Genomic DNA, 20365 nt, shown 5'->3' on the forward strand with positions numbered 1-20365 from the left:
GCTGCCATTGGTGTAACCAGGCGTTCGTGATGGAGAACCCAGATTCTTCCAGTTTAAGTGCAGTGCGCCAGGGTGGAGATCTAGACTTAAGTCGTGGAAGGGCAGGTTGAGTAATATCCTGGTGAACGGGGAGGTTGGAGTCCTGGCTGGTCTTCTTTGCTTAAGAAGGTCTGAAGCTCTTCTAAAACAAATAGCAGTAAAATACTGTATTTACCATACTTGGTGTACGTTTGACCGAAATGGGCGAATTTTCGTGGTTACGTTTCCTTGGTGGTGGGCGCTCCATTGTCTTTGTTTGTAACCGTGAATAAAAATTAAATAGGGTTGGAACGCCATTTGCTAGTAATCACCGCTGGACACTTGTTCATACATGCACTCACCTTCGAAATGTACAGAGCCTAAGCGACTGTATTGAGTGGGATACCATTTATCTATTTTCGTCCACAGAACGCATTGTTCCGTTAATTCCTTGTTCTTTAAAGGAAATCTGATATAATCTGGCTAATAATTACCGTGGCTATCCGTACTTCCGCTGTGTAAACAATAAAATGTGTTTAATTACAAACAGAAATTCCAAAAAGAATCTCGGATATCATTCAGTAATACTTACTTAAAATACAATATATCATTAGTTTTATTACTCCGATTAGTACAACCGTACGCTGAGCATACGGCTGGCAATCTTGAAAACGAAAATCTATCTTTTCACTTCTTAAAACTTACGAAAACTTAGGAAATTAAATTGGCATGCACGATCTCCCTATCACCCAGGAGGTGCTGTATCACCTCAACATATGTTCTCGCGCAAATTCGCTTTGTTTTGTCGACCGTTAACATGGCTGCGCCTTATCAACTTGCTTCCGCAGGGAGCGCTGATGTCAGACATACAGCCCCTTTATGTTATTCTAGCTCGTTGAGTACATCAGTATCCATCAATCTTAAAAGAAAATGAGCAAAGGCTATAATTTAAAACTAGTAACGGCTGAAAAATTAAATGAATACATTAGAGATGTTATCATTGGTAGATTTTTCAAAATATGACCTTAATCGTAGGTACAGCTTTTGATGAAGCCCGATAATTAGATATGGCTGAGCAACACTCAACATTCTTTTCTAATTTTTTATAACGGAAACTATAAGAGATTGCAATGATTGTGAGAAACAATTGGTTGAATATGCCCCAACTCTGGCAATTTTGCCACTAGAGGTCGTTATGGCCAACTAAAGATGCTGTGATATAGTTCAGTACTAACGAGTAAAAATTTAAAAAAAATGTCACTGCGTCTTCTGGCACCGAATTGTTTTGTTAAGTGGAATTCAAACTAAATGTGATTAGAACAAAATGCTCTACGTTCGTTAACTATTCTTTAGTAAAATATTCTTGTACCCAAATACTACCAAATTCTAGTAGGATTACTGTGGCCGACTCATCCTTTTTCAACGAAATAGTAGGCTAATCTAAAGTTGATATAGAGATGTCAAACAACACCAACAAGTATAGCGTCATGTTAATTATGAAAAATCATTGCTCATATGGAATAATAGTTCACTGCATGATGCAATGCCGTTCCTCAATGGAAGTTGCTTTCCTTGGGTCACGACCTCGTCTCTAGGTTTGCAGTTTGGCTGTTGCCCGTGTACCTCCTGATTCTGTGCTTTTATGTCTATCACCCTTTCCTTTATACACAGGGGCTACTATAGCAACTCTCCATTCATCTGGTATAGCTCCTTCGGCCAAACAATAATCAAATAAGTACTTCAGATATGGTACTACATTCCAACCCATTGTCTTTAGTATATCCCCAGAAATCTGATCAATTCCAGCCGCTTTATAGTTTTCAACTTTTGTATCTTATTGTAAATGTCATTGTTATCATACGTAAATTTTATTACTTCTTTGGCCTTAGTCTCTTCCTCTATCTCGACATTATCCTTGTAACCAACAATCTTTACATACTGCTGACTGAATACTTCTGCCTTTTGAAGATCCTCACATACACACTCCCCTTGTTCATTAATTATTCCTGGAATGTCCTTCTTGGAACCTGTTTCTGCCTTAAAATACCTGTACATACCCTTCCATTTTTCACTAAAATTTGTATGACTGCCAATTATGCTTGCCATCATGTTATCCTTAGCTGCCTTCTTTGCCAGATTTAATTTTCTAGTAAGTTCCTTCAATTTCTCCTTACTTCCACAGCCATTTCTAACTCTATTTCTTTCCAGTCTGCACCTCCTTCTTAGTCTCTTTATTTCTCTATTATAATAAGGTGGGTCTTTACCATTCCTTACCACCCTTAAAGGTACAAACCTGTTTTCGCATTCCTCAACAATTTCTTTAAACCCATCCCAGAGTCTGTTTACATTTTTATTTGCCGTTTTCCACCGATCATAGTTACTTTTGCTAAGCTCACAGCAGATTATGCTCCTATACATACTAAATCTAGAAAACACTCTAAATATAATATCCATGGCAGTTATAATCATGCTAGAGAAGCGAGAGTTCGTATTGAGTATGAGTGCGCAGCGAGGGAAATGGGAATTGCTGTTTCAACAGTATCAGGTGACCATAGGTCCAATGCACGTATGGGTGAAGTGTGAGTGTTTGGTTTTTGCGAAGATTAACTGACAACGATATTATAAGGTTTTAGAGGAGGAGTTAAGGCATATAAAACGGCAAGAATATATGGTCAACCAGGAAACCAGGAGGAAACATATTTTTACCTGCGGTGTACCTGGGAATGAACAGAAAATATAAACGATACAGTGAATAAGATATTGAACGTTATGCAAAAACGTATGAAGGTAAAAAGCAGATATGTAGACATGAATGACTTAAACAGAGTGTGGAGAGTGAGGAGAAAGAGGACAATTAAAGGTAAGTTATTATTGGTTTATGATGAAAAGAAAATTTTGAAGGCACATTAGGAATTTAAATAAGGAGAAATGGTTGGAAAGGGTCAGAGACAATGGTGCCATCTTGAAGCTGAGAATTCTGTGTTTTCATTTAGGAAGAGCAAGGAATTCAGGACTCAAGGCGTACATACGAGGACAGCACTTGCTAGTTGTTGATGGCATTTGGTGGCGACCTTGGACAACAAGGCAGCTGAAGGAAATTGATAAGAAGCAGCACCAACAGCAACGTGTGTTGAGGAGTGTAGATGAAGGAATATGCAAGGTTGCTGCCAATAGGGATTTTGCTTGTGCAGCAACTTGTGGATCTACAGATTGTAGGGAAGTTCAGTGCACTTCGAGGTCGGAGAAATGAATTGAACAGGCAGCTGTACTTGCAGAAGACGTGGACGTCCGATTATTTGAAAATAATCTTTGGAACCTGGATGTAGCTAAGATATCTGAATAATATTTATAGATATCGTAAAGTAATGGGTCATAATTATAAAATTGTTTTCAAGATAATACTAGAACATTAATTTACAAAGGTCTTAACGTTTTTAATGTTAAACCCCTCTAGGTATCTTACCCTCTTCAGTTTCCCTGTCCACAGATGACCACCACGCTTAAATATTTTTCCTAGCATGATACGCCTCCTCTGCGAACCATGTGACCTTGCCGCGGTGGGGAGGCTTGCGTGTCCCAATGATGAAGATAGCCGAGCCGCAGGTGCAACTTTATCGGATGGGTATCTGTTGAGAGACCAGACTAACGAATGGTTCATCGAAAGGGGGTAGCAGCCTTTCGGTAGTTGCAAGGGCGGCAGTCTAGATGATTGACTGATACGGCCTTGTAATAATACTCAGTATGGCTTAGCCGCGTTAATACTGCTACACGGCTGAAAGCAACGGGAAACTACAGGCGTATCTACCTCCCGAGGACATGCAGCTCTCTCTGTATGAATGATGTACTGATGATGGCTTCCTTCCGGGTAAAATATTCCGGAGGTAAACTAGTCCCCCATTCGGATCTCCGGGTGGGGACTACACGGGAGGGGGCGATCACCAGGAAGATGGATACTGACATTCTGCGAGTCGGAGCGTGGAATGTTAGAAGTTTGAATCGTTGTGGTAGGTTAGAGAATCTGAAAAGGGAGATGGATAGGCTAAAGTTAGATGTAGTTGGTATAAGTGGAGTACGTTGGCAGGAAGAACAAAATCTTTGGTCAGGTGACTACCGAATTATCAACACAAAATCAAACAGGGGAAATGCAGGAGTTGGTTTAATAATGAATTAGAAAATAGGCCAGCGGGTAAACTACTACGACCAGCATAGTGAAAGAATTATTGTCGTCAAGATAGACACCAAACTAATGCCCACCACAATAGTGCAGGTCTATATGCCTACTAGTTCAGCGGATGATGAAGAAATTGAAAGAATATATGAGGAGATAGAAGATTTAATACAATATGTAAAAGGTGACGAGAATCTAATTGTGATGGGAGACTGGAAAAAGTGGTAGGCCAAGGTTAGAGAAGGTAGTACAGTAGGAGAATTTGGATTGGGACAAAGGAACGAAAAAGGAAGTCGGTTGGTTGAATTCTGTACTGATCATAATTGAGTCCTTGCCAATACTTGGTTCAAACACCACAAACGACGGCTGTATACGTGGACGAGACCTTGAGACACAGGAAGGTATCAAATAGACTTCATTATGATTAGGCAGAGATTCAGAAACTAGGTGTTGGATTGCAAAACTTTCCCACGAGCAGACGTGGACTCTGACCACAACTTGTTGGTCATGAAATGCCATCTGAAGTTGAAGAAATTGTAGAAAGGAAAGAATGCAAAAAGATGGGATCTAGACAAGTTGAAAGAAAAGAGTGTGAGGGATTGTTTCAAGGAACATGTTGCACAAGGACTAAATGAAAAGGCTGAAGGAAACACTATAGAGGAAGAGTGGAGAGTCATGAAAACTGAAGTCAGTAGGGCTGCTGAAGAACTGTTAGGAAGGAAGAAAAGATCAGCTAAGAATCAGTGGATAACTCAGGAGATACTAGACCTGATTGATGAACGACGAAAATACAAGAATGCTAGAAATGAAACGGGCAGAAAAGAATACAGGCGGTTAAAAATCAAGTGGATAGAAAGTGCAAGGTATCTAACGAAGTATGACTGAAGGAGAAGTGCAAGGATGTCGAAGGCTGTATGGTCCTGGGAAAGGTAGATGCTGCATACAGGAAAATCAAGGAAACCTTTGGAGAAAGGAAATCTAGGTGTATGAATATTAAGAGCTCAGATGGAAAGCCACTTCTAGGGAAAGAAGACAAAGCAGAAAGATGGCAGGAGCATATCCAACAGTTGTATCAAGGTAAAGATGTAGATAATTTGGTTCTGGAACATGAAGAGTCTGTTGATGCTGATGAAATGGGTGACCCAATTTTGTGGTCAGAGTTTGACAGAGCTGTGAGTGACCTAAATAGGAACTAGGCACCCGGAATTGATGACATTCCCTCTGAATTACTGACTGCCTTAGGAGAAACCAGCATGGCAAGGTTATTTCATTTAGTGTGCAAGATGTATGAGAAAGGAGAAGTCCCATCCGATTTTCGGCAGAATGTTGTTATACTTATTCCCAAGAAAGCCGGTGCTGACAAGTGTGAAAACTACCGCACCCTTAGTTTAGTATCTCATGCCTGCAAAATTTTAACACGTATTATTTACAGAAGAATGGAAAAACAAGTCAAAACTGAGTTGGGAGAAGATCAATTTGGCTTCAGAAGAAATGCAGGAACACGTGAAGCAATCCTGACTTTACGTCAGATATTAGAGGATCGAATCAAGAAGGACAAGCCCACGTACATGGAATTCGTAGATCTAGAAAAGACATTCGATAATGTATATAGGGGCAAGCTATTAAAGATTCTGAAGATGATGGGGATCAGATATCGAAAACGAAGAATTATCTACAATCTGTATAAAAATCAGTCTGCAGTGATAAAAATCGAGGGCTTTGAAAAGGAAGCAGCAATCCAGAAAGTGGGGCGGGGGGTCAAAGGTGTAGTATGTGGTCCTGTGGGTGCACTTCTTGCTGATGGGAGTGTACTAGCAAAACACAGAAAATGCCATCTATTCCTACCAAGTCCGATACATGCACGTCCACGCCGTGGCCTCTGGGCAACGGGTACATTCTTTAAGGTACACGCCTAAGTCATGTAAGGGCAGAAAGCGAGTTCCCGACGCTTAAATGGGGACCAATCAGCTAAGGGAGACAACCCTAACAGAAAACATCGGTCCTCCAAGGATTGCTGGGGTTTGGAGCAAGGCTAACAACCTTCGTCCGGAAAACCAACTGTTGCGAAGCCCCAGAATATGCCTCGGAATGGTGGATTTAATAGACGACGAGCTAAGCTAAAGGCAATGGACTACGCAATTGGTACATGGAATGTACGCACACTTCTACGAGCCGGAGCACTGAAAGTACTGATGCAGAAACTAGAAGTCAACAAAGTGGACATAGCAGCCATACAAGAAACTAAATGGTCAGGAAGGGATGAGATATGGGACACCAAAACCCACACAATATTCAGTAGTGGGAAGTCAAGTATGCACAAGAAGGAGGAGTAGCATTTATAGTACGAAAACAAGCTAAAGATGATGTACTACAGTTTTTGGCAGTAAATGAAAGATTGGCATCATTGCATGTTAAAATGCGATTCTACAACTTAACAATCGTAAATATATATGCACCAACGGAAGACAAGGAACAGATAGTCAAGGATCAGTTCTATGCTGAACTGGAATGAGTGCTAGATTCAATCCCATCGAACGATGCTAAGATGATAATAGAAGACCTAAATGCACAAATTGGGAAGGAGGAGATATATCTAGGAATAATAGGGATCCATAGTTTACACAACACTACTAATGATAATGGACAGAGATTGCTTGACCTTGCTACCAGCAGAAACATGAAAGTGATGTCAACTTGTTTCCCTCATAAAGAGGTACACAAGCAAACATGGATATCCCGGATGGAAAGACCTGTAATCAAATAGACCATGTAATAATGGAGAAAAGATGGGCATCCAATATCATGGATGTCAGATCATTCAGAGGAACAAGTTGTGGCTCCGACCACTTTCTAGTTAAGGCAATCTTAAGGTGCCGCATTATGAAAACAAGAAAGGAATGATTAGGGTAGAAAAGTACAATACTTGTGAACTGAAGAATAAGAAAGTATCAGAAAGATACGGGAAAAGAATGGCAGAAGTGCTGGTAGAGAAATATAATAAGGACCAAACAGCAACGGTCGAGACCAAATGGACTGCTCTGAAGGAAAGCGTTAAGGCCGTGGCAAAGGACACACTAGACATTACACCCAAAAGGAACACAAAGGAATGGTTTGATGAAGAATGCCAAAAAGCCATAGAAGAAAGAGATAAAGCATATAAAGCATACCTAGAGAGACCAACAAGGGTGAAGAAACAAGAGGTTGAAAACCAGAATAAAGAAGTAAGGAATGTATGTCGAAGAAATAAGAGAAGAAAATTAAATGAGAAAATGGCTAAAATAGTGGAGGAATTTAAAGAAGATAATAGCTAGATGGCTTACAGGGAAGTTAAGGAAGTGAAAGAAGGATTCAAGGCAAGAACAAACATGTGTAAGGACAGAAATGGACAGCTATTGGGAGATAAAGAAGGGATCCAAGATAGATGGAAGGAATATTTCCAACATCTCCTGAACCCAGTAGAAATGAAAGGGAAATCACCAACTACCTCAAGGAATAATACTGAGACAAATGAATCAGAAGTCACAGCACCATCTATGCAAGAAGTGATAGAAGCCATACAGCAACTGAAAAACAATAAAGCACCAGGTATCGATGGAATCCCTGCAGAGTTGTGGAAATACGGAGGAACCACACTACAAGAAGCTATATATGATCTAATTGTGAGTGTGTGGAATACAGAAGAAATGCCCGAAGACTGGCGCAAAGGCATCATATGCCCAGTATACAAGAAAGGGGATAAGTTGGTATGTAGCAATTATAGAGGGATCACACTGCTGTGTACAGTATATAAGCTGTTCACTTCCATTCTGAAGAAGAGACTAGACCCCTGGAGGAAGAAATTCTAGGAGAATACCAGGCAGGGTTTCGGAAGGGACGATCCACTATTGATCAGATATTTACTGTGAAACAAGTGTTGGAGAAGTGTTGGGAACGGGGCATAGATGTGGTACAGATGTTTATCGACTTTCAACAAGCATACGACTCTATTGACAGGGATAAATTAATGAAGATATTAAGAGAGTTCAAGATACCAGAAAAGCTGGTGCGACTGGTGGAATTGACTATGAGAAATACGATGGTGGGAGTGAAAATTCAGAGTGAAGTAGGCAGCTTCTTCGAAGTGAATCAGGGATTGAAGCAAGGAGATGGCTTAGCACCAATTCTATTTAACCTGGCACTAGACTCAGTGATTAGAAAGTTAAGGGTGGACACCAGTGGAACACTTCTGTACAAAACAGGTCAACTAGTTGGATATGCTGATGACATAAATTTGATGGGAAGAACAACAAGGACAGTTAAAGAAGCAGTTGAAGACTTGAGTAGAGAAGGCAAAGAGATTGGACTTAAGATCAATGAACAGAAGACGAAGGTAATGGTGCAGGCTCGGAGAAGGAAGTATACAAATTACCAACTTGTCCCTGAAGGATCCAAAGTGGAGGTGGTGGATGAATTCAAATACCTTGGTGTACATCTGAGCAACAAGAATGAGGAAATGGTGGAAATACAGGCAAGAATTCAAGCTGCCAACAGAGCATACTTTGCAATACTACCACTTTTCAGAAGTAGAGATATAAATCAGAGCTTAAAAGTTATGCTATACAAAACCCTCATTCGCAGTATGGTGATGTATGGAAGTGATACGTGGACCCTCCCAAACAAAGCCGTGGAGAAGATAGATTCTTTCGAAAGGAAAATCCTGAGGAGAATTTATGGACCCATATGCGTACAAGGGGAGTGGAGGATTAGATATAACAATGAACTATATTCCCTGTATGGGGAGGCACCCTGTCGCATGCCATTCGAATGAAATTTGAATGAAGAGACTTAAATTGGCAGGTCATCTAATTAGGATGGAAGAACACCGAATCCCAAAGAAGGTATTCTTAGGAGACTTTGGAGGAGGAAGGCCTGTGGGAACGCCACGTAACAGATGGGAAGATGGTGTACATCAGGACGCAGCACATATCCTCAAGATCCGGAATTGGATAGTAGCTGCACGAGATCGACAAGTTTGGCGGAGAGCAACTGGGAAGGCCATGACCCGAAAACGGGGCGTCGCGCCATAGGTAAGGTAGGTAATCCAGAAAGGAGTGAGTCAAGGCTGCTGTTTGTCCCCCTCCTCTTCAATGTTTACATAGAACAGGCAGTAGAGGAAATCAAACAGGAATTTGGAAAGGGAATCACAATCGAAGGAGGAGGAAATCAAAACCTTGAGATTTGCCGATGATATTGTTATTTTATCGGAGACTGCAGAAGATCTCGAGAAGTTGCTGAATGGTATGGATGAAATCTTGGGTAAGGAATACAAGATGAAAATAAATAAGTCCAAAACAAAAGTAATGGAGTACAGTCGAACGAAGGCAGGTGATGTAGGAAATATTAGATTAGGAAATGAAGTCTTAAAGGAAGTATATGAATATTGTTACTTGGGTAATAAAATAACTAACGATGGTAGAAGTAAGGAGGACATAAAATGCAGACTAGCACAAGAAAGGAAGAGCTTTCTTAAGAAAAGAAATTTGCTCACTTCAAACATTGATATCGGAATTAGAAAGATGTTTTTGAAGACGTTTGTGTGGAGCGTGGCATTGTATGGAAGTGAAACATGGACGATAACTAGCTCAGAAAGAAAGAGAATAGAAGCTTTTTAAATGTGGTGTTACAGAAGAATGCTGAAGGTGAGATGGATAGATCGAATCACGAATGAAGAGATACTGAATCGAATTGGTGAGAGGAGATCGATTTGGCTAAATTTGACGAGAAGAAGAGATAGAATGATAGGACACATCTTAAGACACCCAGGACTTGTTCAGTTGGTTTTTGAGGGAAGTGTAGCTGGTAAGAACGGTAGGGGTAGACCAAGGTATGAATATGACAAACAGATTAGGGCAGATGTAGGATGCAATAGTTACGTAGAAATGGAATGGTTAGCACAGGATAGGCTGGCATGGAGAGCTGCATCAAACCAGTCTATGGACTGATGACTCAAACACAGCATGATACGATGAACTTGTAGTGCAGAGACCGATAATCCACAAGTGAGTAGTAGGGCTATGAGAGTTCAAAATCGCTGCGTCAGCACTTTTTTTGCTGAGTCAGTACCCGAGGTTATTGACCTCTAGTAGTATACCTAGGCGGGTTCCGTCTCCGAGGTCATGACCCGAAGTCACTGACCCCTAGTACAGTAGGTGTGCAATGTCGATTTGTTGATTTTGCATAAGAGAGCGAGCCTAACATCACAGTCGCTATCTTGAGGGGTCTAACCTTACTTTAACGGCTAGATGCCCTTCTCGACGCCTAAGAGAGCGAGCCTAACCTTATAGCCGCTAACTGGAAGGGGCTTAACCTCAGTTTTACGGTCAGATGCCCTTCCCGACGCCATAATGCACAAGATGGCGGCTATACATAGCCTCTTATGAGACGGCCGAAGGGCGATTGCGCAAGTTGGCAGCTATACATAGCCTCTTATGAGACGGCTGAAGGGCGCTTGCGCAAGATGTCGGCTATACATTGGCCCTTATAAGACGGCCTAGGGGCGCTTGCGCAAGATGGGGCTATACATAGGCTTTTATAAGACGGCCTAGGGGCGCTTGCTCAAGATGGCGGCTATACATAGGCTCTTATAAGACGGCTTAAGGGCGCTTTCACAAGATGGTGGCTATACATAAGCTCTTAAGACACGGCCTAGGGGCGCTTGCGTGAGATGGCGGCTATGCATAGGCTCTTATAAAACGCTTAAGGGCGCTTTCACAAGATGGCGGCTATACATAGGCTCTTATGAGACGGTCAAAGGGCGCTTGCGCAAGATGGCTGCTATACAAAGACGGCTTAAGGGCGCTTTCAAAAGATGGCGGCTATGCATAGGCTCTTATGAGACGGCCTAGGGGCGCTTGCGCAAATGGCGGCTATGCACATTCTCTTATAGGACGGCCTAGGCGCGCTTGCGCAAGATGGAGGCTATACATAGGCTCTTATAAGATTGCTTAAGGGCGCTTTCACAAGATGGCGGCTATACATAGGCTTTTATGAGACGGCCTAATGGGGCGCTTGCGCAAGATGGCGACTATACATATACTCTTATAAGACGGCCTATGGGCGCTTGCGCAAAATGGCGGCTATACATAGGCTCTTATGAAACGGCCGAAGGGCGCTTGCTCAAGATGGTGGCTATACAAAAACGGCCTAAGGGCGCTTGCGCAAGATGGCGGTTATACATAGGCTCTTTTAAGACGACCTAGGGGCGCTTTCGCAAGATGGTGTCTATACATAGGCTCTTGTGAGACGGCTGGAGGGCATTTGCGCAAGTTGGCGGCTATACAAAAACGGCCTAAGGGCGCTTGCGCAAGATGGCGGTTATACATAGGCTCTTTTAAGACGGCCTAGGGGTGCTTGCGCAAGATGGTGTCTATACATAGGCTCTTATGCGACGACTGGAGGGCGTTTGCGCAAGTTGGTGGCTATACAAAGACGGCCTAAGGGCGCTTGCGCAAGATGGCGGCTATACACGGGCTCTTATAGAGAAAGATGACGGCTATGGGTGATTGCACAAGATGGTGGCTATACATAGTCTCTTATGGAGAAAGATGATGGCTATAGGCGATTGCACAAGATGGTGGCTATACATTGACTCTTATAGAGAAAGATGACATCCATGGGCGATTGCACATGATGGCGGCTATACACAGGCTCTATGAGACTGACTCCTAGAACTTGGATCAGAGGTTACTGTGCAAGATGGCGGCTATACATAAGCTCTTATGAGACGGTCTAGGGGCGCTTGCGCAAGATGAAGGCTATACACGGGCCTTTACAGAGAAAGATGACGGCTATGGGTGACTGCACAAGATGGCGGTTATACATAGGCTCTTATGGACAAAGTTGCCGGCTAAAGGCGATTGCACAATTTCGGCAATATATAAGCACTTATGGAGAAAGATGATGGCTACGGGCGATTGAACAAGATGGTAGCTATACATAGACTCTTATAGAGAAAGATGACGGCCATGGACTATTGCACAAGATGGCGGCTATACACTGGCTCTTATGGTGAAAGATGACAGCTATGGGCGATTGCACAATTGGCGGCTATACACAGGCTCTTGTGAGACTAATTTCTAGAACCTGGGTCAGAGATTACTGTGCAAGATGGCGGCTATACATAAGCTCTTATGAGACGGCCTAGGGGCGTTTGCGCAAGATGGCGGCTATACATAGACTCTAAAGGAGAAAGCTGGTGTAGTGGGGACATAGGATTTAAGGAGACGGCCTAAGGGCGCTTGCGCAAGATGCCAGTTATACATAGGCTCTTATGGCCTCCTCCTCTGACGGGACACAGCCGCCCTCCTCCTCCTTATCCGTATAGCAAAAGGGCAAAAATGCACGGGACACAGCCTCCTTTCTCCTCCTCTTCCTCATCCGTATAGCAAAGGGGCAAAAGGGCTCCTTCTCCTGGCTATATATAGGCTCTTATGGCCTCCTCCTCCTCCGACGGGGCGTAAGAGGGCAAAAGAAAACATGTTTACTATTGAACAGAAATACTTATAACACAATAGTTATTGTGCTGTATTTTTATTCGACAAGACAAGTTCAACCCTGTTTCAATTAGCACACACTAGAATTGATTGTAGAACAAGAGAAAACATGTTGGCTATTAGTGTTTAGAACAGAAAAAACTTATAAATGCAAACACAATAGTTACTGTGCTGTGTGTATCTATACGACACGACAAGTTTAATCCTGTTACAATTAGCACACACCCGAATTAATTGTAGAACAGGCTAATGCTGTATGTCTTCATCCAACAAGAGAAAACATGTTGACTATTAAACAGAAAATACTTATAACGCAAACACAATAGTTAATGTGCGACAAGACAAGTTCAATCCCCTTACAATTAGCACACAATAGAATTGATTGTAGAACAAGCTAACGTTGTATGTTTTTATCCAAACTAACAAAACATGTTGACAGTTAGTGTTGATAACAGAAAAAACTTTTAACTCAACTGTGCTGTATGTTATCTATTCGACAAGACAATTTACAATTAGCATACACTAGAATTGATTGTAGAACAAGACGAAACATGTTTACAATTAGTGTTTAGAACAGGAAAAAATATAACTCAAAACATGATTATGAGATTTGAAATCTGCATTATAAGATTAATCTCTCTGTTGTTACAGACGCAATTCTATGCAATCAGCGAGCACACATAGAATTGCAAATGTTATATATCTCTATCCGGCGTACAGTTGTACTTCTTCTTAATTACTGCAGATAAAATGATTACTACATAACAGGGGATACCTTTATGCTAAGGAGATCGATTTTACGGGATTCGAACATATGCAACATAGAAAAAATTCTGTATAGTGTTTTAGTTACCGTAACAGAATATAAAGTCATACTACTGTGCAGATAAAATGATTTTACTACTTAACAGGGGATACATTTGTCCTAAATCATATTGTGTTAAGGAGAAAAAATATGGATTCAAACCCTGTTCTAACACTATAAAAATTTATGAGATTGAAACTTTGTTTACAAGTGAGAGAAATAGAAGTGTACTTCCTCTTAAATCAATATTCACTACTATTATGCAGATAAAATGAGCTGTGAGAGGGATAGGAAATGTATTTTTTAACTTACCTTTATTTCTGGGACGGCTTAGTGTTTAGAACAGAAAAACTTATAACGCAAAACATTATGAAATTTGAACTCTGCATTATTCGATTAATCTCTCTGTTGATACAAACGCACTTCTATGCAATCAGCGCACACAGACACGGAATTGCAAATGTTGTATATCCTCATCGAACGTAAATACAGGCTCTATTTAGTAACAGTAACTTGCATTGTATTTGTGTAACAGAGACATGGTTACAGCAGTCACTCAAATCTGATCTCGTAAAGCTGAATAACATGACGTTACATCGCCTAGATCGTTTAAATCGTGTAGGGGGCGGTTGCGCTATATATTGTCGTAGCGGCTTAAAAAGTAAAATAATTATGACCTCAGATCCTAAGACTCCATTTCGACCTGCATTCATGTTTGTTGAACTCTTGGTTAATAATCAAAAACTACTGATCGGAGTGGTATACAAGGCGCCGGACATACAACATATATCTGACCTAGAAGTGGCATTATCGAAGTTAACTCCGCTGTACGAAAACATAATCATTCTTGGTGACTTCAATACTAATCTCCTAGTTACAAGTAACGAATCATCATACTTACAAAACTTATTCCATGGCATGGATTACAATATACTGACACTAGACGCGATTAACCATGTTCACAGAATAAACTACACTTCTCACACACTGATTGACCTTATTATAACAAACAATCCGCAGAAAGTGGTAAAACATAGACAGCTTGCTGTACCAGGTATTTCGACCCACGATCTCATATACTTATGTTACTCTCTCAAGGCACCAAAGTACAAAACCAGGTACATAATGCGAAGAGACTTCAAGCATTTTAATACTGAGATAATACGAAATGAAGCATATCAATTGCCGTGGAATGACATTCTACTGACTAATGACATTGATGATAAGGTTGACAGACTGAACTCTTTAATATTAGGACTGTATGACAAACACGCTCCGAAGAAGCAAATTCGAGTTTCTCACCCTTCGTCTCCTTGGCTAACAAATGAAATTAAGTCGGTCATGGCAAATCGTGATGCAATGTATAGGCGATTTAGGCGAACTGAAAGCACTAGTGATTTCGAAAATTACCGTATTCTTCGAAATCAAGTTAAGAAATTAATTCGTAACAGCAAGTATAAATATATTCAAGAGATAACAAACAGACGAAACTCAGCACTAATATGGAAACATTTGCATCAGATGGGTATAGGTCGCAGCCTGACCATGCAGACACCCAGTATACCACTTGATGATCTAAATTCTCATTTTACGAAAGCAGCATACACTAATAATGATATTACTGACAATAATGACTATGATGCTAACTATCCTAATAATGATAATGATAATAATAATAATAATAATAATAATAATAATAAGCATCATCATCAACCAGTCGATGACCTAACTGACGATGATATTAACGCCATAAATGCTCATTCCCGAGTAAATAAAGTAAAATTCACTTTCAAAAAAGTTGGGGCGAACGATGTGAAGCGTGTAATTTACTCCCTCAAGTCTGATGCTCCGGGTAATGACGACATACAATTATCTTTCATAAAAAATATTATTGGTGCCATATTACCTATTCTGACGCATATATTTAATCATTGCCTCGTGCAGGGAGTATTCCCAACTGTGTGGAAGCACGGTATCGTCATTCCTATTCCTAAGAAGAATTCTCCTAGTTTACCATCAGACTATCGCCCTATATCCATTCTCCCACCCCTTTCCAAAGTACTAGAACGCTTGGTACACGAACAAGTCCTCACTTACTTGACTAACTTCTCACTGCTTGACCCTTACCAATCTGGTTTCAAGAAAGGACACAGCACCACGACTGCCCTACTGAAAGTAACTGATGATATCCGACAGGCAATGGACACTCGACAAGTGACTGTACTGGTTCTACTTGATTTTTCTAGTGCTTTTGATACTGTTGTTCCTCAACTGCTACTTTCAAAATTGGATTCATTAAATTTCAGCAAGACGGCAATAAACTTTTTCAGTTCGTACCTAAAAAATCGCCGTCAGTGTGTCAAAGTAAATAATAGCAGATCTGAGTGGCTTAACAAACCCCTCGGTGCGGTGTCCCCCAAGGGTCTGTACTTGGACCATTGCTGTTTGTAATTTACTTACACGATGTTGCCAAATCGATTACACATTGCAAGTATCATCTTTATGCTGATGATCTGCAGATCTACTACCACTCAAGAACTGATAAAATTCAGAGTGCTGTAGAAAAAGTTAATGCTGATTTAAGTCTCATAAGTAATTTTGCATTGAGTAACAATCTCAAAATTAATCCTCTTAAAACGCAAGCAATAATCATTGGTACTTCAAAAAACTTACACGTCTTAAAACAATACGAAATTCCTCCTGTAGCACAATACCATTATTCCATTTTGTGAAACAGTTATGAATCTTGGTGTGGCTATAAGCGAAACATTGAACTGGTCGCAACATGTGATGAAAGTGTGCCAAAAGGTATATCAAAGCCTGCATCCTCTGAAGCGGTTTAAAAATATATTTCCTCGGTCCTTGAAAATAAAGCTCATTCAATCACTCTTGTTTCCAATTCTCGAATACTGTGATACAGTTTTTATTGATATCAATAACGAGCAAAGCATGAGACTGCAACGTGCCCAAAATGCATGCATCAGGTATGCATTCGACATACAACCATACGCCCATGTATCCCCATTCTATACACAATTATCTTGGTTACGACTGAATGACAGACGTAGACTCCACGCAACTACTTTGGTGTATCAAGTGCTTTCTGAAAACACTCCTCCTTACCTATCCACCAGATTTCGCTACCTTAGTTCCCTGCACCTGTTCAATACCCGGTCAGGCTGTACGCTAGAAATTCCTGTGCATCGAACCGCAACCTACAACAGATCGTTCATTATCACCGCCACGAGCTGGTGGAATGAACTCCCCAATGACATCAGGGAAGCTAAATCTAAGACAAAATTTAAAATCCTTTGCCAGCGTCATCTTTTAAGCACTTCCAGTCTTTCTTGAGTGTGAATGGGATGCATGAATGAGAGTGAATATGGTTGTTTATTTGCAATGTGTTCCTGTATATAATTTAGTTATACTTTACTCACCTTAGTTTAGTTAGTGATACTTTAGTTGCTTTAGTTATACTTTAGGTTGTAAAGATTTCATATGTTTAAATTTTATGTAAAATATACATTGTATATACATGAAGTGGTTAAGTGTAAGAAAGGGCCGGGAGCCCTAACTTCGCCACAATAAAGACGCTTTAATAATAATAATAATAATTGTACCGGGCGGTACACCTCCACTCCGCTAATTTAAAATGTGCGCCTGTTGAAACTCCTCTGTTGGAGGAAGTCTGAACTTTATCTACGCTACTAATTCTCTACTTTCTCTGAAGATGTCACCACATGGAAAACTTTGAGTTTTTGAACTGTGTCATTTGTGATGTGTTTTTGTTTCGCTTGAAGTAAGAAGTGGGAACTTTCTCTTCTAGAGGACACTACTGAAGATCAACAATAGTGCAACCTAGTGCGGAGTCAAAGAACTATTTTGTTGGAGAAATTTTTATTTCAAATGTTTGTTCTTTGCTAAATTTCTTTCTGTTATTGTTTAAGTTGGCTGTATACCCCTCTCTTTCCCCTTGTTTTGCATTTAACCAATCCCGAATTTCTGTTATTAATTTCTGACCAATCGTAGGTATCTTCCCCCAACTTGGATATGTTTCTGTACCCTAGCCAATAAAAAGTTTGTGGGAGGGTGTTTTCATTCCCCTAACGCCTAGAAACTTCTGCGAGAGGATATAAACTGCTGATTTTAGGGTCTCCGGGCCACTTCTGTTCCATCTTTCAGTGTATTAAGTACATAGCAGAAGGCGGGAAGCGCCTCTTTCCTCGGCAGCGGTCAACAACAAGGTAATGGCCGATTAATAACTTCTTTCTTTGCTTGCTCAGCAGTTTAACTCTCGGGGCGGGTTCTAAGCGTTCCTCCATGTAACCTTTTCCTAAATGTAACTACTCTTTTCATATATTCTCTTTTAAAGCTACATACTGGGATAGAGAGTGCTAACCCTCTCGAGCTCCCACTCACATTGTTTTGAGGTGAACTTAATTTTCTCAACCTATTCTCGTTAACGTTAAACAAATTGTTCTCTTCTTAAGTCACCTCTTTAGTATGGGATTAGCCCTGGTATTATCGGCCTAGTGCCAAGTAGGTCTTAATCAAAGTGTATTAGGAGTGCAAGTTCGCCTCCTCTCAAATTGTTATTTTAGAGGTCATTTAATTAACCTCCTTTGCATTTAATAGACCTCAGTAGATTGGGTATTTTACCCCTGTGTTTATGTCCGTTGAGGACAACTTGAAGGTGGAGTTTGGTGTGGCCTGGGAGAGGCTTAAATTTGAGAGCGAGTGGCTCTTTTGAAAATTGAGTGTTGTATGCCTCGTGGAGGCTTTTCAGTGTAATTTGGAGCTAGGGCTCCTAGACATGAATGGGGTTTTCTGCCCCTCTGTTGAAACTTGTGTTTGGAGGTAAAACTGAGCTGATTGCCCAGGCATTGTGTTTTCAGGGCTCGAAGCCCAAATCCTGTAAATATTGTAACTACCCTTTGACTTGCTACTTTGTACCTGCCATGCTTGTTATTTCTTTGTTTTTGAAAAGAAAATATAACCTGATTAAATTTTAATTAATTTTACTTTAGTAGCTTGAGTCCCGTTCACCACCCCGCACCTTTTTTCACGCATAACTACCACAAAAACACGGTAACAATAATAATAATAATAATAATAATAATAATAATAATAATAATAATAATAATAATAATAATAATAATAACGTACTTCTTCTTAATCACTGCAGATAAAATTATTTTACTACTTAGCAAAATCTTTGGACTAAGGAGATGGATTTTTGCGGGATTCGAACACATGCAACAGAAGAAAATCTGTATAGATTTCGAACTCTGATTTAGTTACAATAGAAAAAAAACATGGATTCAAACCCTATTGTCTTATCGCAAACACCATATAGAAATAAAACATGTAGGATTCGAACTGAGATCCCAGGGGGAGAGGAATTGATGTACTTCCTCTTAAATCAATAATCACTACTAATATGCAGACAAAATAACGCAAGACAATATGATTTTTGCAACTATATCTTCTGTCGGTATTCATATTAGAATTTAAAAACATCACAACAGCCTATACTTACCATCTTCTAGTAATCCCGGGAATCGAACAAGTGATTACTTAATCGTTCAAAGATAACACTGTAATCATTGACAGGAGGGCAAGTCCAAATCAGCGGAACGATAGAAATAGTATATAGATGTACTTCCTCATAAAACAATAACCACTACTACTACTATTGACGTGATTAGCGCACACAAGCTGTATGCTACTAGGAGTCGAACCCCCAGCCACATAGCAGGACGGTATCGACACTTAAAACAGATGTTTAGAACACACAATGTTGAAAATCGATTTACGAAATACAGAATTGAACGTTACATTTATCTTAAAACAATAATCACCACTAGCACGATTAACATTTCAGTTTGAACCGACTATCTTACGATCCGGAGGCTAACACGTCACCAACCCTACAGTCTAAAGTTGATTACAGCTAAGACACAACTTCTATTATTTGCCTGGTGCGAAAATGAGAAACTACGGAAACGCATCTTCTGAGTGCGGTTCGAACCTGCCCGCTCCAAGCTGATAGTTACATGCAGTAGCATGTGAATAAACGGTAAAACAATAATCACTGCCTACTATTACTCTGCATCGTAAAACTACACACGCATACACAAGATATACCCGGTTTTCGAAGGCGTTGTCGTGTAAATTATTAGCACTGCACAATGGGAAAAGAACAGATCTGCATATAAGACACAGTACATTCAAAGTAAAGATTTGCATACAACGAGCTGGCTGGCTCATGACTGGAAATAAGCGTTAAGTTACTAATGACACAGCAGTGTGCGTCGATTGCATGTCGTGGCTCAGAGAGGAATATTGTACCGAGTTAATACTACGCGAATTTTAAATTGCCTGCCACCACATGCATAAGGTAGCAACAGTGTGGTTTAGCCCCGTTAAGATATCAGCAAGGAGGTTAGCGATGTTCTGTTGTTTAAAATTTCGCGCCTACATGGTTAAAGATGGCAGCTGTTATCTTGACAGGTGTTAAAAGAGCACATGGATTTTAAATTCCGCACCCCCACGTACATAAGGTGGCAGTAATGAGGTTTAGCGTCATGAAGATGGCAGCAGTGAGGTTAGCCATGCTCTATTGTCCTTAAAAGTGAGGTTAGAGTCCGTCAAGATGACAACTGTCACTTTGACAGCTGTGAGAAAAGCACGTGGCCAAGCACGCGGCTTTGTTTACAAGCAAGAGCACGCGGTCGTGACGTCACGGTCACGTGGGATGCTGCGTTAGCACCCGAAGTTTTAAAATCCACGCCCATGTGGTTAGAACTTGTTAAAATACGTGGATTTTAAATTCCGCGCTCT

This window comes from Anabrus simplex, chromosome 6, assembly GCF_040414725.1.
Source record: "Anabrus simplex isolate iqAnaSimp1 chromosome 6, ASM4041472v1, whole genome shotgun sequence".
Lineage (NCBI taxonomy): Eukaryota > Metazoa > Arthropoda > Insecta > Orthoptera > Tettigoniidae > Anabrus > Anabrus simplex.